The sequence below is a fragment of the Eptatretus burgeri genome, chromosome 14 (genome assembly GCF_056783735.1).
Source record: "Eptatretus burgeri isolate ZD-2024b chromosome 14, Ebu_testis_v1, whole genome shotgun sequence".
NCBI classification, from domain to species: Eukaryota; Metazoa; Chordata; class Myxini; order Myxiniformes; family Myxinidae; genus Eptatretus; species Eptatretus burgeri.
Genome location: NC_140974.1, coordinates 40,554,935 through 40,575,496, shown reverse-complemented (window position 1 = coordinate 40,575,496; position 20,562 = coordinate 40,554,935). Strand labels below are relative to the sequence as shown.

The window sequence follows — 20,562 nt, the reverse complement described above, 5'->3', positions numbered from 1 at the left end:
TCTCACCATGAAGGACACATTCTATGCCACGCTCGAGTCTGTGGTTGATCAGTGCCCCAGGCGAGATACACTTCGAGACTTGGGGGATTTCAATGCATCGAATGGAACTGATAGGGATGGTTATGAGATGTGTGTTGGTCCCCATGGGTCTGCAACTGTGAACCGAAATAGCACTAAGTTCTATGACTTTGCAAGAAGTCATGGACTTAGGGTGGCTGGTTCATGGTTTCAGCGCTCACAAGCTCATCGCTGGACTTGGTATTCCAACGCTGGCGGTGTGCCTGGTGTGCGGTTCACTTGACCCCTAAAACCTTGGAAAAAGAAAGGGGGCATCAGGCAAGTTGGGGTTGGCCATGTGTCCCCTGCAAATCCGAGAGGAAGGGAGGGGGATGAGGTAAATTCTCACAGTGTTGCCCACGAGTATTGTCGCAAAGGTGGTGGCACCGAGACTGGTGGTGAGGTGTCTCGTGTGGGCCCTATGGACAGCCCACGTAACTGATGGATGTGGCCGCTGAGGCTGTGGGGCTCTGTGGGGGTACTGTGAAGTCTCCAAATGGTAAGGCAACACTGTGAATCGAGTTGTGTAGAAAGACAGTTGCCAAAAGTGATCGAGAAGATTTAGAGATTTTGCAAATTGAAGTTGCTCAATAAATCTGTCTGTCTCTGTCTGTCTCTGTCTGTCTCTGTCTGTCTCTGTCTGTCTCTGTCTGTCTCTGTCTGTCTCTGTCTCTCTCTGTCTCTCTCTCTCATACTCTCTCTGTCTGTGTCTCTCTCTCGTACTCTCTCTGTCTGTCCCCCTCTCTCGTCTCTCTCTCTCCCCCTCTCCCTGTCTCTCTCTCTCTCTCTCTCTCTCTCTCTCTCTCTCTCTCTCTCTCTCTCTCTCTCTCTCTCTCTCTCTCTGTCTCTGTCTCTGTCTCTGTCTCTGTCTCTGTCTCTCTCTCTCTCTCTCTCTCTCTCTCTCTCTCTCTCTCTCTCTCTCTCTCTCTCTCTCTCTCTCTCTCTCTCTCTCTCTCTCTCTCTCTCTCTCTCTCTCTCTCTCTCTCTCTCTCTCTCTCTCTCTCTCTCTCTCTCTCTCTCTCTCTCTCTCTCTCTCTCTCTCTCTCTCTCTCCCAGCACCAAGCCCACACATTATCAAAGTGCGCTCGCACCACAGGTTTATTTATTGCCTCGTCCTCTCTGCTATCATTCTCGTCTTCTCCACATGAAAGGTAAAGGCAATATTTGTTTAAGTCTCATCGTGGTCGTATGGGTGTGTGGGTATATATATATATTTTTATTAATTTGACACAATTTGCTTGTCTGATCATGTTCTTATTTCTTCCCCGCCTCATTTTACCGTACAATAAACCATTTTGTTAATGCGAACCTGTTTGTGGACATCAGGGAATGGGACCTTCATCACACATGACAGCAAATTAGCAAATAAACCTGTTGACGAGTAAATTGGGTTAGCGCATGTAAGGCACCATAGAAAGCGAAGTGCCTGCCGAAACTCCTATTAACCAGCCAAAATTGTACATTCGCCAGCAATTAGTGACCATGATGGCCATGGGGACCGAATGGTTGGCCAAATTGAATGCCGATAGGGCCAAAAGGGAGAAAGAAATGAAGGCTACTGAGTCCAGGCAAGAGCCAATGGCAGCAGATTTGGTTGACGTGAGGACCTTGCAGCAGCAGATGGCAGCCCCCCAAGCCAGATTTGTGGGTAATTTGAGTGTGCGAGAAGAACAGCAAATGAGATCAGAACCACAGGTGGAACCAAAAGAAGAGATAGAGATAGTAGGGAGTAAGGGCGAGATAACAAAAATAGCAGAGAGGCGAGAAGTGGGGATCGAGGTGCAAAAATAAATAGAAACAGAGAAAGCAGCAGAGAAGGAAATAATGGAAAAGGTAAAGGGAGAGACACGAGGATGTGTCATTGCAGTAGGGCATGAAGTGGGTAGGGCACAGTGGGGCACCCAACAGATGCAGGGCTCCATGCTGGAGAAGCCTGATGATGGTTGCGATCATCAGGTGGAGGTGGCGGTTGCCAAAAGGACACTGCACACATCCAGGAATGATGTTAAAGAGGAGCACATTCAGGTAACAGGGGACTGGATGGGACTCCTTCCAGGTGTATGTGCTGGGATGCATGCAGTGTGAGGCTGAGCCCACGTGTGAGCTGCCTGTGCTCAGATCTGATGGAACTGCAGATGGGCAAAATGTGCACTTCAGTGCCTGCAGAGCCACAGATGAAGGAGGTTGAGCCGTCTGCACACGAGAGCACAGATAAGGATTAGTGTGAATGTGAGGGTGTGCGTATGAGTATTGTAAGTGTGGTGCATGATGGTGGTGTGGTAATTATTGTGGATAAAAAGAAAAATTGGAGAAGGAACGCCACTCGAGGAGCCACCATTAGAGATGGACTGGTCAGGGTAAGGGCCAGAGTGGCTCCCCGCTGAGTTAAGAGACCCAACCCAGAGTGAGCTGATGGAGAGCAGAGGGTGCATCTGATGAAGCATTTATCCATGCATCCCTCCTCAGCACAGCAATAGTAGGTGGTGCTCCCTCCAGGTCTTTTGGAGCATCTTGAGAATGAGAAGGAGACAGTGCCTGGTGTGCGGTTCATTTGATCCCTATAAACCTTGTAAAAAGGAAGGGGGCATCAGGCAAGTTGGGGTTGGCCATGTGTCCCCTGCAAGTCCGAGAGGAAGGGAGGGGGATGAGGTAAATTCTCACGGTGTCGCCCACGAGTATTGTCGCAAAGGTGGTGGCACCGAGACTGGTGGTGAGGTGTCTGGTGTGGGCCCTATGGACAGCCCACATAACTGATGGATGTGGCCGCTGAGGCTGTGGGGCTCTGTGGGGGTACTGTAGAGTCTCCAAATGGTAAGGCAACACTGTGAATCGAGTTGTTTTTTCAGACAGTTGACAAAAGTGATCGAGAAGATTTAGAGATTCTGCAAATTGAAGTTTGCAAACAGAAAGAAAAGTGAATTGCATAATTACTACAAATCCTGAAATTTACATGCGGTGATTGGATCTTGATTTGATGACCCAGGTTAGAATGCCTTCCTCCTCATCCTCCTCCTCCTCCTCCTCCTCCTCTGTTCTCTTGTTCCAACAAGATTAGAGATGAATGGGGGAATGGATGGTGAGAAAGTGTGAGTCGGTGTAATTGGAATGCATGGACCGACATTTATAGTAGTGTGGATGGTGTGAAGGGAGTACGTGAAGAAGGGAAGGCACCCTTTCCCACCCTCCCTCCACCATTATTGGGATAAATTCCCACCTTAGAGACAAGTCAAAAAGTTAATAATGGGTTTCAGCTGTTTTGGAAAATGGAAGATGCTGGTGCATCTCCTGGATGGAAGAAAGAGCAATACATAATTGTGTGTAAATGTGTAGTTAAATGGCTGGGAGTGTAGCCCGAGTGTAAGGCAGAACTTGTAAGGATACACCCTGGGCCTCAGTGACAGAGGCTGCAATATGCCAGAAGGGTGCGGTTATTTCTAAATGTTGTTGTTGTTGAAGGCTCAAGTACCCAAAGAGAGGACGCGAGGTGGTGCATGTGCCAGAGAGCACAAAGGAATGTGGTGCCAAAAAGAGCCCCCACGATTAGGATTGAGTGTGGTGGCACTCAGAGCTCGGTGGTGCATGTGCCAGAGAGCACAAAGGAATGTGGTGCCAAAAAGAGCCCCCACGATTCGGATTGAGTGTGGTGGCACTCAGAGCTCGGTGGTGCCACATTGCAGAGCAGGCAGGGAGTCTGTGGAAGGGGCCACACTATCTCGCCTACAAGATTGAGCTGGAGCACAGGTATGTAAACTTGAAGGACAGGCCAAATTTCAAGAATGGCACCAGCACACTGTGTGGGGGTAAAATTTGTTGTTGTTATCATGATATCAGGGTTTTAAAATAAAATGAAATAAGGTGTTTCTAAAAGTGCTAGGTTACAGTAGAGATGCTTCCCCTTTAAACAATTCAACATCTATGGCTGCTAGACAGAAAAGGAATCGGGAAACTGGATGTTGCAACGGCCCATTGAGCCCCAAATTATTAGTTTAGGGGAAGGTATACATCCAATCGAGCCCTTCGTCAGCAAGCCAGTTGAGGTCACGCCACCCAATCCGTGACTGAGTGTCCTTCCGGAAAAGGGGAACTAGAAATCGTTAGTGGGCTTCTAGAGATTAGATTAAAGGTAGATTTAGAATTTGGTTAGGGATAGAATTAGCAAAGGGTGAGGCCGGCCATCCTGCATGCTGTTACCGATGCCTGCCTACAAGACAACCTGCCAGTAGCTGGTACCTGCAACACCCGCCGGCATATCGGCCGATCACTATGAAGAAATGGTGCTGTCAAATGGACCAATGAATACTTTTCTCTGAAAGACATCTTTTTGCACAAGATGTGTTAAGTTTCAACTGCACTGTTTCATTTGAAACATGCTGTATATAACACCTGGCACAAGATCACCTCTTGCTTGTTTATTACGAGACTAGCAAATACCACCTGTCGCTTTGCTGACAGGAATACTAAAGGGGGGGGGGGAGAGGGAGAAAAAAGAAGGGGAAGAGAGAGAGAGAAAGAGGGGGAAGAGTGAGCAGGTGGAGGGGAAAAGAGAAAGGAGAGATTGGGAGTGAGGAGGGGTGTATGAAAGGAAAACAGTGTGAGGTGAGAGGAAGGAAAGGCAGGCATGCGGTAAAGCGTTGATTACGATTGATACTGTCCCATCAAAATTATTCTTCAGAGAATAACAGTGAAAATGGAAACAAAATCACGTGTGAAATCTATTTTGTACCAGTCATCCTATAAATACTGCTCAGAGACAAACACCGCCCGGGCACATCCAGAGACAAACACCATCCGGACACATCCGGAGACAAAACCCGCTGGATGCGTCCAGAGCCAATTCATCCCAAGACAAACACTGCCTGGACACATCCGGAGACAAACTCCTGTCCGGACATAAACATCGCCCAGACACATCTGGAGAAAAATACCACCCGGACACGTCCAGAGACAAACAAACAGAGCACAAACAGTTCTGGACACAAACTCCATCCAGAGACAAACACCGCCCAGACATAAACACCACACAGACACAAACACTATCTGAACATGTCTGGAGAGAAACACCGTCTGGACATACTCATCACCCAGACATGTCCAGAGACAGAGAGAGATACGTGGGAGGGTGCTGCACTGTATTAGGAGGGGGCGGAGCGAGGATGGGACAAAGAGAGAGACTGAAAGAGAGGTGGTTGGGGGGAGGGGAGTTAGCAGAGAGAAAATGTGATGCTTTATGAACAAAACACACACACACACTTTTCGGGAATCGGATAATTGGAGTCAGTGTGATTACCGACTACAGTACTTACTGCATACAACCCATAAATCTTGAGTAGCTTTCACCCTTGTTTTGGGGGAATTTCAATAAACAACTTAAAAAACAATATTACATTTACAGAGATGTTTCAAGGAGATGTGCATAAATATTAATCTTTATAAACAGCTGTGTGTGACGGATGTAAAAAAAAATTGGGCACGGTAATTTAGAAAACACATTAATCCGGCAAACGGCTCGGAAATCCGGTGTTATCAAATATATTTTGCTTTGAAACTCACAAGGAGAAACCATCTCACTTTTGTAAAGCACACCCGAGTTACAATATATAAAATAACTAATTGTTTTTGAAATAGTCACGAGGACAAAGGAAAATGTGATCACTCATACGCTGCTGAGATTAAAAGTTAAAATCTCCATAAGATAAGGGATGAAACTTTGCCACCCATAACCAAGCATGCAGGCATGCACACACCTGTGGAGAGTCCCTTTACAGATCCAAATCTACCCATATGTACCAAGTCCGTGTGTGCTGTAAACATATATATATATATATTTTTTTTTTTATAGATATTTATACATATTAATACTCGCAGGGATACCCAGTGTTGTCAGGTAAAGTTCCTTCCTCTGTCTCCTCCCACCTCCACCCTTTCCCTCTCTCCTCCCACAAAGTAATTTTTGCGGGTTTTTAATCATGTTTGGGAAAAATAAATACAGTAGTTACAACTAGAGGGGGAGCACTCGGTAGAGTGCAAAATCTCTGCCACCAATACTGCTAGGTCATTCTAGTGAACCTGATATCCTATTCATTCAATTTAACGTCAACAGTGCTCACAGAGTTATAGTTTGAAACTTTCCCTTTTACTTTTAACTTTTACATACTCAATTCATTCGTCATAACTAGATTCCTTGAGACAGAAATTTATTTTACATGGGTATATCCACCTGAAGTTCCAAAACCAGCCGCAATTATAATTTGGTATGTTTTTTTTGTTGGAAATCACTTATAACATGTAGAAATGCAAAAAAAAAAAAAAATCGAAATTTTGTTGAAAAAAAAGTTGCAAAAATTTTTTTTTTCTCTAACAATTTTTTTTTTGGGGGGGGGGGGGTTGGAAATCACTTAAAACATGTAGAAATGCCAAAAAAAATTCAAATATTTTTTCAAAATGGCCACCATAGCGGCCATATTGGATTTTGGACCAAGTCCAAAATCTAATGGCATGATCCTTGGATCATACCTAATCCCCCCACCAAGTTTCGTCGAAATCCGTCGAGGAGTTTTTCCGTAATACTGTTCACAATCAAATAAACAAACAAACAAACAAACAGTTACCTCGATCTTCGATGACGGAAGTTAATAAAACCCGCTTTTAATTCCTATCAACCTCTAATGTACCATGTATCATGTTGAAATCTGCCTGCTGAGAGACTAATCCATGGATATGGCCAAAATAAGTCAAAATAAACACTGCCAATTAGCCAGGTCTCACCTTTCCTTCCAGCTCCCCAGAAATCACCACCATCTTTTTCGCTCTACATAGCTCTGATTGCTCATAGGCTTCTGATGTACATTTGAAGACTGAACAACGCATCTTCTATCATTAAATAAAGATACCATTTGAGGAAACAAAGGTACAATTTGATTACAACTCAAATGAGCTTATGCATTATTTGTTTGCAGCAATCACTGCAGTTGTCGAATATACACGGTCCAAAGAAGGTACTTTCTCATAATGTAGAGGAAAGAAAATAGAGGTCTTTCATGAAGAAAAAAAACTTTTGCTTTTCTCCCAACTATTCAAGGCTTATAAACAAACTGATGGACATGTAATGATTCACAAGTTATGTGAAGTAAATAAACATTAAATGAGCTTGGTCGTGAAATGATGTGCGTCCGTAATTAGTTGGGAGGCCTGGGAAATTACTGAGATATTTATGATGTGCATGTACACTTTAAAGAAGTTATGTACACGCACACTTTAAAATATACACATCCACTTTAAAGTTACATGAAATGTACACATCCACTTTAAAGTTATATGAAATGTACATATCCACTTTAAAGTTATATGAAATGTACACATCCACTTTAAAGTTTTATGAAATGTACACATCCACTTTAAAGTTATATGAAATGTACATATCCACTTTAAAGTTATATGAAATGGACACATCTACTTTAAAGTTATAAGGAACTAACAGATTTACCCGGCGTTGCACGGTAAAAGAAATGTGAATACGCAGAAAGCGTGGAAACCCGACGTTCTTGAGGCATTATTTGCCTATCCCCCAAAGACTAACAGACTGGAGCTTCAATCTCCTGTAATCTATATACACCAGAGAGGATAAAACATGACCCTTCCTGCCGCTCCAATTGGGAGCGGGTGTACAAGTAGTACAGAAGTGAATTTGTATATTATGTATTTGCTTTATTTGTTTGTTTATTTATACATGCTTTAAAAACTAAAAAAACTACCGAACCAAATCCAACCAAATTTTGCAAGTTGCCGAAGTGTAATGAAAGTGTGGTTTTTGTCAGGGTAGCATTTCTGGGTGAGGAGGTTCAAGGTTGGGGGAAGACCCCATTTCTCTCTATGTAAATGTGTATCGTATTGCACCACCTGGTGCTATCCAGTGGTATTATATGTCATTTTCTTATGTGAAGAAAGTTTAAACAACTTAACAATAGGCTTATGGTGATATTGAAATCTGAGTGAAAATAATTCAAAATTTTCAAAATGTTTCATTTCACACATTTTAAGTGGAGGTAAAAACCAAAGCAAACAACACTGAGCTTCGCAGCAAAGTGAAAATGATTTTTTTTTTGTTTTTTTAGCACCATTTATAAGCAGTGAGGATGCTCTCAAGGTACGCACACTCGCCTCGAAGCTGTCATCTCAGCCTTTCACAGGCAGAGTGTGTGTCATCATTAAACTTAGCATCCCGTCTGCTGGCATTAGTTGGTGGTCATCAAAGATCCCAAGGTGTCCTTCGCATAGAGTAGGCAAGCTATCACCAGCACGCTGGACAAATTTCAAATTCCTGCCCTAACCTTTGTTGAACGTCAGGCCTCGCCAGCCGGTTCGTGAAAGACTTGAGCCAAACTTTCCCCCCAGCCAACCCCGCAAGAACGTGTGAATAATCGTGGTTGGTAAGAAGAGGAAGAAGAAGAAGTTGGCTGACGAAGGTGATGTCAGCTGACTTTCAAGCAGACAGAAGATGACCTTGGGCAAATGATAGGGTGAATAGAGCAGAATGATTTTTAAGTACAACATGTTGCCTTTTGATTAAATGCATCACCAAAGATATGGATAAAAACTGGCGAGTATATACACACACACACACACACACACACACACACACACACACACACACACACACACACACACACACACACACACACATACACACACACACACACACACACACACACACACACACACACACACACACACACACACACACACACACACACTGTCATGTCCAGGGGGAGTAAAATTAATTACCCCGACCCAATTGCCGTGGATTGGGTGGTTAGCACTGACCTCGACTGATAGCCGAACGATTCTACCTTGGAGATGAACATGTGATCCTTGGATATTATAACACGCGGGAGACAGAGGGCAGCAAGGACGTGTATGAAACGGAAGTACAAGGGTTTATACTCGAACCCACAACAAATAGAAAGACACAAGCAGCATTAATAAATAAGTGTTTAATGAACAGAAATCAAATATTTATAATGGAAATAAATCAAAGCGTGATGTAATAAAAATAAATCAAAGCATGGGGTAATGAAATGTATAGTAAATTAAAGGCAAAAGTTTAGACATCTCCACACACAGTTACAAAAACAGACAAGGGGAAAGATAAAATTAAAGAAAATCCTTCCCACTATTCTGGCACTTAGCTTCATCCAGAGATGATCCTTTATGAGACTGGCGTCGTGGGAACCGCGTAGTCACTGCGTGAGAAATCACACCCAAAATGGCGCCGAGTCGCTCTCTGGGCGGGAAACGTACGTGGTAATTCGCGCGGGTGGTCCTCCTTCGTTAAGGGCCCACAAACCTTCGTACAGTTTCTTCTCATGAACGAATGTGCCAACCCCACTCCTCTCTTCCACCAGGTCTGCTCACAATGACAGCCCACCTTCCTCCTCGAACACACAATGGGATCACGCCGAGTTATTGCTGAGAGACGCACTCCTCTTCTTCTCTTCTCTTCTCCTCAGAAACGTACACACTTCACGACTCAGCCGAACAGACTACGGCCAGCATCCTGTTCCAATATGTGGACAAATTTACCACAGCATTAACAACAAGAATCGCGCCACGATATTTCATCGTCACGTCGAGGAGAAGCCAGAAAGGTCCGATGTGTTCTGACAGCCATCTCCTCACACCAACTATCTGCTCTCTGATCATGCCCTCTTGTCTCACGTCACAATGACCAATCATAAGCCTCGGCGTATGGCCTGCCAGTTGTTGTTCGTTCCTTTTTACAGCCGGCTTTGTAAATGTAAAAACATAGGAAAAGGTCACAGGGGGCAATCACATACTAGGCGAAATTAGCCTTAAACCATACTTAATTAACACAGCACCGCCCCTCGTGCGGTAACACGTAATAATCTTAAGCTGATAGTCTCATGGCTTAAATTACATCGAGATGTCTCCTGCTCGTCCATGGACCATGCTACTCTATACAATCCTACCTCAACTATGAGGTTCCTCAATCTACCCTACAAACATAACAATATATATATATATATATATATATATATATATATATATATATATATCTATATATATATATATATATATATATATATATATATATATATATATATATATATATATATATATATACACACACACACACACACACACACACACACACACACACACACACACACACACACACACACACACGATGATGGTTGTCCATCAGTGTCGATGATGACTGTCAAAATGTTTGGGTGAGGTGTTGTCCTCTGTGCACACATTCATGCGAGTGAATCCCTAACCTTGATCTACACACTTTCTGGCACACCCGACAGATCCATGGTGGCGTCTGTTTCATTTGTTGCTATTTGCACTGGTTCCTTCCTTCGAGCACGCTTCTCCTTCAAGTGATTCACATGATTGGTTTCAGGTGTTCTCACACCACTCTGTAATGCTGCTCTCCATTTTGCTCTGTAACAGGCAATATCCTCCCAAAAGATATCGTCGATGTTGATCACTTTAAAATGTTCTTTTTATCACATCCTTGAATCTACGCTTTGAACAACCTTGATTTCGTTTGCTATCTTTGATCTGTCCATCAAACATTTGCTTTGGCAGACTAGGATGTGGCATATGAACAACGTTTCCAATCCAGCATAGCCGTACACTCATCAGCATTGCCTCGATACTATACAACCTGGCTCGCTCCAGCACTTCATAGTTGCATACATGTTGCTGCCATGAGATGTGCACGATTGAACGCAGACATCGCTGATGGAAAGCTTCTAACTGCTTTATGTGGCGTCGGTATGTTGTCCGGGTCTCCGACCCATCGAGCAGTGTGGTGAGAACAACTGCCCGGTACACTTAGATTTTAGTGTGGAGACGGATGCCTCTCACTCTCCACACTCTGATACTTATTGGACCAAAGGCTTTTGAGGCTTTTTAAATTCGGTTGGCTTTGTCTGAATCCAGGTTGACATCGTCTTGGAGAACACTGCCGAGGTGGGTGAACTGACCGACTTGCTTCAGTTCTATACCCTCAATCGTTATTCTTGGAATTGGTGGCGTTTGCTCAGGTGCTGCTTGCATCATGACTTCAGTTTTCCGAAGGCTGATAGTAGTCAGTCCAAATTTAGTAGCAGTAGCAGCAGCAAATTTGTCGCAGATGTTTTGCAGGCTCTCGGTTGAATGCACCAAAAGGGCATGGTGATCTGTGAACATGATTTCCAGAAGTGTCTCTGAGCTGACCTTGGTAGGTACATTGAACCTTCGCAGATTAAACAGTGGACACTGGTTCCATACTGTATGCACATTCCGTCTGTGAGTTCCTTTGTGGCATCGGCTAAAACAGCTGCAAAGAAGATGCTGAACAGTGTGGGTGCAAGCACACAGCCTTGCTTCATACTATCTCCCACTGTGAATGGTTTGAATGTCTTCATTGTTACACACAGTGGCTTGCATATCATCATGAAAGCTGCGGATAATTCTCACGAAGTGTGGTGGGCAGCCACACTTACCGAGAGTCCTCCAGAGTGCTTCCCTGTTCGCTGCGTCAAAAAATCATATTTATTGTTCCACAACCACCACGGAACCCGCACTGTGTTTCAGACACCACCCTTTAGGCAATCTCTTGAGAGAGTCGATTTCGTAAGACCCAAGCAAGTATCTTGCCAGCTGTGGATAAAAGGGGAACGCCACGATAGTTTCCACACTGGGCTTGGTCTCCTCTGCTCTCGCATATCGGAACTAAAGTAGCATCTCTGAAATCATGGGGCACTTAGCCCTCAGTCCATATCGGCTGGTAAATGTGTAACAATGTGTTAATTAGTTCCTGGTTACCACTCATAGACTTCAGCCGGCAGACCATCTGCACCTGGTGCTTTCCCACAGGTGCATTGGCTGATGGCCTTTTCACTTCATCTATGCTTGGTGGGTTTTCAAGTGACTCATCTATTGGGTGTTGTACTATGTCAGTGACAACCTCATCCTCAACTGTTGAAGGTCTGTTAAACAATTCATTGAAATGTTCCTGACACTGGTTAAGTATGCCATCTTTATCAGTCAGTAAAGCTGTGCCATCTGTTGATCGTATAAATTTTTGGTCTCTTTCTCGTCTGAGTAACCTTTTATTTCTTCTGCTTTTCTATTCCACTACTGGTCCTTAAGATTGCAGAGTTTTGGTTGGAGTGTAGGCAGCTGCATTGAACAATGGCAATTTTTCTGTGGCACTGAGAATTTTTGCATAGATTTCTGAAAACTGGAAGTTACATGTTAGTGCTTCATTTAATACATCCTTTGTTGTATTGTTCTGAAACTGACCGGTCAAGCCGTTTCACTCGTGCGGTTGTCGACACTCTATGACTCCTTTTGGGTCTCTGGTAGATCCTCATCCTTGAGTGAAGGAGTCGATGGTCGGTGTTACACTCGGCCCCTCATGTTGCACATGTTATGGTGATATCACTCAGATCTCTCTGGCGAGTGATGACATGGTCAATCATATGCCAGTGTCCAGACCTTGGATGTTGCCAGGTGGTTTTAAACTTAGTTGATTGTTGAAAGAGTGTATTTGGAATGATGAGCCGGTTGTTTGGACAATGTGAGAGCAGGCGTAATCCATTACTATTCTGACCTCCTGTACTGTTTTTGCTGATAATGCCTGGCCATATGTTGTGGTCTTGGCAAACCCTGGCATTAAAGTCTCCCAATATGACGAGCTTGTCTGTTGTTGGTACTTCTACAATAATGTTGTTTAGTTCAGCATAGAAATTATCCTTTATCTCATCCATTTTTGTCGTCGTCAGAGCATACACACTGATGAAGGTAATATTTCCTGCTTTTAGGGGGATGCGAAGAGTCATGATCCTATCGGAGACTCCCTTTAGCAAAGTGTCGAGCTGTCTCACCAAACTGGTCTTGATAGCAAATCCAACACCTGCTTCTCTTTGTTCACAAGCATCTCGTCCCTTCCAGACTATAGTGTACCCTGACCCCATCTCTGTCAGCTGGCCTCCGTCACCGAGACGTGTTTCACTTAGTGATGCAATGTCAATATTGCAGTCGCCAATCACTCTTGTTATTAGTGCAGTTCTCCGCTCAGATCGAGAGGTATTTGTCTATCAAGTAGTGTTCTAACATTCCAACCGCCAATCTTTTGTGGCTGAGTATAGATTTTTTTTGATTCTTGACTCGACCGCTGTCCTATCAGATGCAGTAGTCTGACTGGATGAGGTGGCTGGGCGATGTTTCAGGCACCTTTTCTAGCCCATTCTCCAGATTGGGGGGGGGGGGATCACCATGGATCCTAAAAAGGCCTGCTCTAACACCTAGGATGCTGCCGAACTGTGATTCCACCAATCCATCACAGAGCGACCAAAGTGCCAGGCCACCTGCATGCAGGTTTGCTGCTAATGACTTCCAATGCCAGCCTGCATCTGTCACCATCACAAATCGCCGATCGCCACAGGACTTTTACATACATACATACACACATACATACATACATACATACACACATTTTAACCTCACCTAACTGATTCCTGTGCATGAGAATATTTAAGTGCTGGATGAGTACGCACCTTGCCAACAGCACTCTCTTGGCTCCACACATTGAATACCAATGGCAGGACATGGTCATGATGAGTGGTTGGCGTGAAGAGCTGCAGCCCACGTCCACCATCACAGCCATTGAAGGACATCACGGTCCCCATCTGCCAAGTCTGCCATTTGTGGGTCTGCTTTCTCTTTCACCCATAGCTGGAGCACCGTTGAGGCAGGCAACATGATATATCCACACACCAGTGGGTCATGCTGCATGTCTTATCAGGCAGGTGGTGCTCCAGAGGTTTCTATCAAGGACTCCACCCTTAGCCTTTGGCTCAAAACCCAAGTCCACAAGGCAGCAGGGAGACCAAATAGTTTGTTAGGGCACCAGTCACCAGTCCACAGCCAGAGCAGGTCTGTGAATGCAGTTTGTGCCAACAAGGTGGGGTTGACTTTCCTGGGAGAAGCTATACCAGACCTTATAAGCCACATTTAAATACTTAAAACACACACACACACACACACACACACACACACACACACACACACACACACACACACACACACAATCATCTGGTTTTGTAACTAATTATTTTGTGTGCCGTTTCATACCTTCCTGGGATGCCTTTTGTCCATATTCTCAGTATTTCAGACGTGATGCCACTTAACATGACTCCATGATCCTGTACATGCACAGTGTGACCTTAACATGCTTGAGAAGCCACCTCCATCCATCCATCGGAACCATATTCTGTGTGGAGTGTTGATGCTACTTAAGCAGTCTCCTTGGCTATTGGACACAATCCTGGACGGGTCGCCACTCCGACACAGGATACCAGCATGCTGGCACTCATTTTGCCGACCTCGGAAGGATGACAGGCCGAGTTAACCCCACCTGGTATTAATTCAACAGCTGAGCAGGATTTGAACTCAAGACCCAAGGATCCCAAGCCCGCCACCCGAACCATTAAGCCAACACCAGGCATATTTAAATAAAGTACATAAAACCTCTTCGCTTATTTAAACACTTAAAACCTCATAGATTCCAGGGGGTTCACACCTAACTCCCACAAGAGACACCTCACAAGGGAAACTATGGCGGCCCCCTTGATCCTGCCTGAAAGTGGCTTTTTTTTCTTTTTCAGAGCTGGTCACCCTGAAGGTGAGTGCGCTTGCTACCTCTCAGCAATTCTGCCAACCTTTCTGTTCATAATGAGTCTCTATTGCATATTTGATCATTATCCATTTTTAAAATTTTATTTCACACTATACAAGAAAGAGTGATGCACTAGTAGACTGCAAATGCAATTTCAGGGAATTTGCAGGTAACTTCTCTGTTGGCGGCCATGCTTTCTCCACAATTTGTTCAATTGCATATGTGATTCAACATGTGTGTTTGTCACAACTAGTCATGTACAAGACAATGCTGCATTCACTGAACTCACTGGGAAGTTCACTGATATTGAAGTTGCTGCTTAATGCTGTGTTTCTTTTCCTCTTCCTCCTCCTCCCCCTCCTCCTCCTCCCATTCCTCCTCATCCTCCTCCTCAGTTTACTTCCACATTAGCCAACCGATGTGAAATTAAAAATAATGATGTTTCATAATATCGTTTGAATTATGAATTACTGATGATGAGTCAAATTACAGTGCCTGTGAGCTGAGTTGTAAAGTTTATAACCCAATGACAGGGGAAACTATCGACAAAAACAAGAAGAAAGTGATAAGATCTCTGTGGCTGTAAATTATCCATGACCTCATGTTTTGTGCCAAGTCTGGGATATGGAGATGGTTTAATGGATGTAATTTCATTCTGCTTATATTAATACTTTGTGAGAGATTAAATGACCGGAGGTCTACTTCCAGGGAGGACAACGTAGAGAACCAGAAGTGGTGGGGGGGGGGGGGTTGTTGGTTCATGTTTTGACCAATTACGCATCTTCAAATACAACTATAGAATAATTGTTTATTAAAACAATAAATCACTCTCCATTGTCTATCATAGTGAAACTTAGAAATACTGGACCAATGTTCGTCCAAAAGGATGGTGAAAAGGTGGTGCACCTACCTTGGACCTGTTTCATGTGCTGAATATAAACTATTGGATTGGTGTTTTGCAGGCAGGGTGTAGTATCACAAGATGCACCGTCCATCGGACAGGTGTTAACTGAGGTCTCCAGTTCATATAATTCGCTGATGGACATGAAAGATCACACGGTCACTTTCCAAAAGAGTCGGTAAGTTCTCACCAGCACCGTGAACAAATTACAATTTGTGCCAAAATCACCTTCAGTGAGTTGAATGTCAGGCCTGGCAAGTCTGTTCAGGAAACACTTGGGCCAAATGTCCACCGAGACCGACCCCACAAAATGGTGGGATTAATTGGGATCTTAAAGAAGTAGGAATAGAACACTGCACCAGTGTTGTTAAGAGGGTAAGTACCAATTTGATGACAGCAAAGTGAGTGACTGTAAAGCAAACATCAGGAGCGATGAGATTTACGTGTTGTATCATACTCACTGCAACCTAATTGTTAATTAAAACTAGTGTGTTTGTAATGGGAAATAACATTCCTAACTTTTCATAATCCATTATTTTTGACATTGTTTATAAAAGAGAATATATAGAGATAACTGCTGGGAATGAAGGTGGCAGGACGAGAAAATATTACAATAGCATATTGCACCATTGTCACTCAATGGACAGTTCTCGACAACCCAAGAGAAAGAGGCGACAAATCAGAACACACCGTATCAGACCAGGTGAAGATCATGTACTCCGACTAACCCAATCATGCTCACTCACCGCTGCAAAGACAAAACTCTTTTTGAAACAAGAATCGGAGCATCTTCGCAGAATACGAAAGTCAACGAGGTGAGACAATAATAAAGATATTTGATGATAAAGAACAGAAAAATCTCAAAATATCAGAGAATATGTATATATGGTAAATTCCTCAATCCCCTCTCCCCCCACACCAACCCTGGCAACTGTAAAGTACATGTCAATTTTTCTTTCGAAAAACTAGAAAAAGAAAACAATACTCACGAATGCAAGGCACACCTTCACACTAGAAATTGTTATTCCTCTGCATGTGTACATGTCTGCCCCTCAGATATAATTGAAAAATGTTTGGATAATCTTCACTAAATTGTTGAGACCATTGACGCTGATGAATCACTCCCCTTCTGCAAATCTTCCTTATTCTGATCATGTGTTCTCTTTCCCCCACTCCTCCTCCACCCTCTCTTTCTTCCAGAAAGACATGACGTATGTCTGTAATCCTTGACTTAACTTTCGATTGTAAGGCACACTGAAATATAAACATCTCATCTCCTAAATGAAAAGTTGCACCTTATAATCATGCAAATATAGTGTATGTATGTGTGTATACTGTATTCCGAGATATATATATATATATATATATATATATATATATATATATATATATATATATATATATATATATATATATATATATATATGGATACTGTATATATATATGGATATATATATATATATATATATATATATATATATATATATATATATATATATATATGGATATATAACTAGAAAAAGAAAACAATACTCACGAATGCAAGGCACACCTTATATATATATGGATATATATATATATATATATATATATATATATATATATATATATATATATATATATATATATATATATATATATATATATATATATATATATATATATATATATATATATATATATATATATATATATATATATATATATATATATATATATATATATATATATATATATATATATATATATATATATATATATATATATATATATATATATATATATATATATATATATATATATATATATATATATACATATATATATATATATATATATATATATATATATATATATATATATATATATATATATATATATATATATACATATATATATATATATATATATATATATATATATATATATATATATATATATATATATATATATATATATATATATATATATATATATATATATATATATATATATATATATATATATATATATATATATATATATATATATATATATATATATGGATATATATATTTATAGTGTTACGGCTGTGGAAATTCGCAATACACCATAAAGGTTCCATAAATTAGCTATGCCGGCCGGTAAGTGAGTGTTCAGATAGGTTTAACAAAAAATGTTTAGAGGCTTTGGAGGCTCTTCGTGTTCACCGGGCTGCGACCCTTTGAGATAGCCGTTTTTCTTTACCTATAGTTATTTTGAACCTACACGCAAACAACAACCGCCACCAAGTATGTCACAACGCCAACCACGCTACAATTTCCCTCACAACAACCACCACCATCTTCACCACTACCCCCGCTTCCGAACGCCATCCTCCAGGGTCCACGCTGCAACATTTTCTGCGTCGGGAACCGTCCGAGAAGGCAGGCAGGATTGGCAGAACAAAAGCTCTTGCGTAGCCTGTGGGGTTTTTCCTGCCTATTTTCCCCGCGTTTAGTGTGAAGGGAAGGGGGCAGAGCAGCTCGCTGCCGATTGGTGGTTGCACGGCGTGAGGCGGTCGGATTGAGGGAACGCCCCTTTTCGGGAAGCTTCTCGAAGGGAGGCAGAGCTGAAAACGGGGAGGAGCGAAGGGCGGAGCCCCGCGCTATATAAGGCGGACCACACGTGGGCTCTCGCTCTCTTGGTGGTCGAGGTCGAGTTCTCTCTCTCGTGGACGTCGGGTCGTGCTCCCTCTCCCTCCCTCTCGTCTTGGTGCTGATTTCTTCCCCTGTCTCCCGGTGGTCCTGTTGAGCGACCTGTTGGCGAAGGCGCGGGCCGGTGGCGAGTCCGGGCGACGCATCGGGGACGCAGACGGGAGGCGCAGCTCTGTCGGCTGTGTGGTGCAAACCTGTGCATCTGGCGAGGAGCGCCAGAGAGAGCTTACCGCCCATCGTTGCAAGGCCCGGAGTCAGGCGCGGCCACGCTAGCTGCCGTGGGGAGCAGACGTAGCAACCTGCCCACCGAGTCACCTCGAGGGTGCAGGTAACCTGCACGGTCTCATGGGCCTTTTCGGTCATCCACGGCCCACGACCATAAAGGTCTCCGGACCCCGTCTGCCCCCTTGCCTGTGAGGAGGTCTTTCCATTTCTTTTGTTCTGTATGACTGCTGTGGCGCCGTGTCCCTGTAAGTAGAACCTGTTTAAGTGCTTGTACATAATAATTATAGTCGGTCGTATTGCTTTTGTTTTCTATTTCTTGCCTGTACATTGCATGACTGCCTTGCTTGTGATGTGTGTGTAGTATAATAAATGTCCTTGTGTGAAATGTATCCCGTTCGTCGTGTCCTATTTCCCATGTGAAAGTCATCTTGCCTCGTGGAATGAGTAGTGGTAGCCTGGGATCCAAGGTCCAAAAAGGGCCTTAAAAATGAAGTTACCTGTCACGGAAAGATATACTTTGCAGGCCACTTTTTTTTTGCAAGTTCAGACCCTTAGGGAACAGAATCCAGAGGCCTTCTCTGCCCGAGGAATTGCAAAATTGGAAAAAAATTGCATTTTTTACCACTACTACCCTCAAATCGAAACTTGCCTCTCGTGAAAAAATGAAAAATGCAGAATGATAAAGTTGGGGTAATTTTAATGGAAATAGTACTAAACTTGGCACATTAATAGAACATAACATCCTGAAAATTGCCACTATACTTTTGACATTAAATTTCCAAGATGGCCACCATTTTTTTCCAAGATAGGACAATATGTTTGACCATGGATATCAATCTTCCATTATACGTTGAGTATTATTCAAATTGTTTCATTGCTTTGTGTTTGTTATAAAACCATTGCATGGTTTACACTATTAGGGAGTGCAATACAATGTATTGGGGCTTGTTTCTAGTGTCAAATCTGTTATCCTCCCAATGTTGACCCGAATGATTTAGCACATATATTAAAAAGGTGTTGCAAAGTTTTGAGTTTCTCATGTCTGTGACCCTCAGATAAATAATTTGGAAATATACATAAATACGGCCCTTATCTTCTAAAATACTTGTTTTTTTTTCTCAATAAAAATACCCATAGTTAAAAGAAAATTCATAGAATATTTGACATGTCAAATGATTAAATTATTTTATTTTATTTAAAAATCATGTATACAACTAATATCAGGCTGGATATTTAAAATAACATTTTCATTGTCTTGTTTAAATAAAGTAATAAAAATATTACAAAATGCATTTTGAAACAATGAATACTCCCTCTCTTCCAAATTGGCATACTAGCAGATGACAACATTGAAGCAGATCTCCACAGCAAAAGGTACGTATGTTGTTATAGTATGCATGAAAACGCATTGGAATGTTGCATAATATATGTGCAAGTGACCATGTTATCAATTAAACAAAACATACCCATAATAGTAGGGCGGCTAAGGCAGTGGCATGTGCATTTTGTGTTAAAAGCATGAAACTTGGCACACTTACACATTGACCCATACCTTAAAAAATTAGATATAGAACCCACTTGCCACTGACTAATTAGAGGCCTGGTTACATGTAAAAGTTTTAGGCGGAATAGCATTTATACATTAAATAATAAGATTAATTAATGTAATATAAAATACTTCTGCCTAAAATATTATGTCAGCTAATTAACTATTCTGAATGCAATATTTAAATAATGTCAAAAGCATTAGGATTTTTGGTTACCATGGCAACAGAATTACAAGCATTTTAATAGTCTACTTACCGTCCTTATACAAATATAACCCTCCCATTATTTTTCCTAAGATGCATATTAATAACATGTTAAAATGAAATTTTTGTTTTTGTCCGTTTGATGATGCTACTAATAATTATTTGTTGACATGCAAGTAGCACAGGAAGTGCACCTGCTCCGGTGGTAAATAACCAGAAGGTCATCACTGTAGCCACCTTTAAATGACTGTTTGGCGA

General features: G+C 42.3%; 1 protein-coding gene and 1 long non-coding RNA gene across 9 annotated transcripts in view; one reads left to right on the top strand and one right to left on the bottom strand.

Moving 5' to 3' along the window:
* The window catches only part of GREB1L (GREB1 like retinoic acid receptor coactivator), a 326,780-nt gene that overhangs the window by 161,091 nt on the left and 145,127 nt on the right, over window positions 1-20,562 (bottom strand). The window lies entirely within an intron of this gene.
* The window catches only part of LOC147013022 (uncharacterized), a 30,097-nt gene continuing 9,973 nt past the window's right edge, over window positions 439-20,562 (top strand). The window contains exons 1-3 of one of the 2 annotated variants that reach the window (XR_015051158.1): window positions 439-556; window positions 15,715-15,831; window positions 19,891-19,927. This is a non-coding gene — a long non-coding RNA (uncharacterized LOC147013022). The remainder of the gene's footprint in view (window positions 557-15,714; window positions 15,832-19,890; window positions 19,928-20,562) is intronic. The other variant, XR_015051157.1, reaches the window with a different exon arrangement.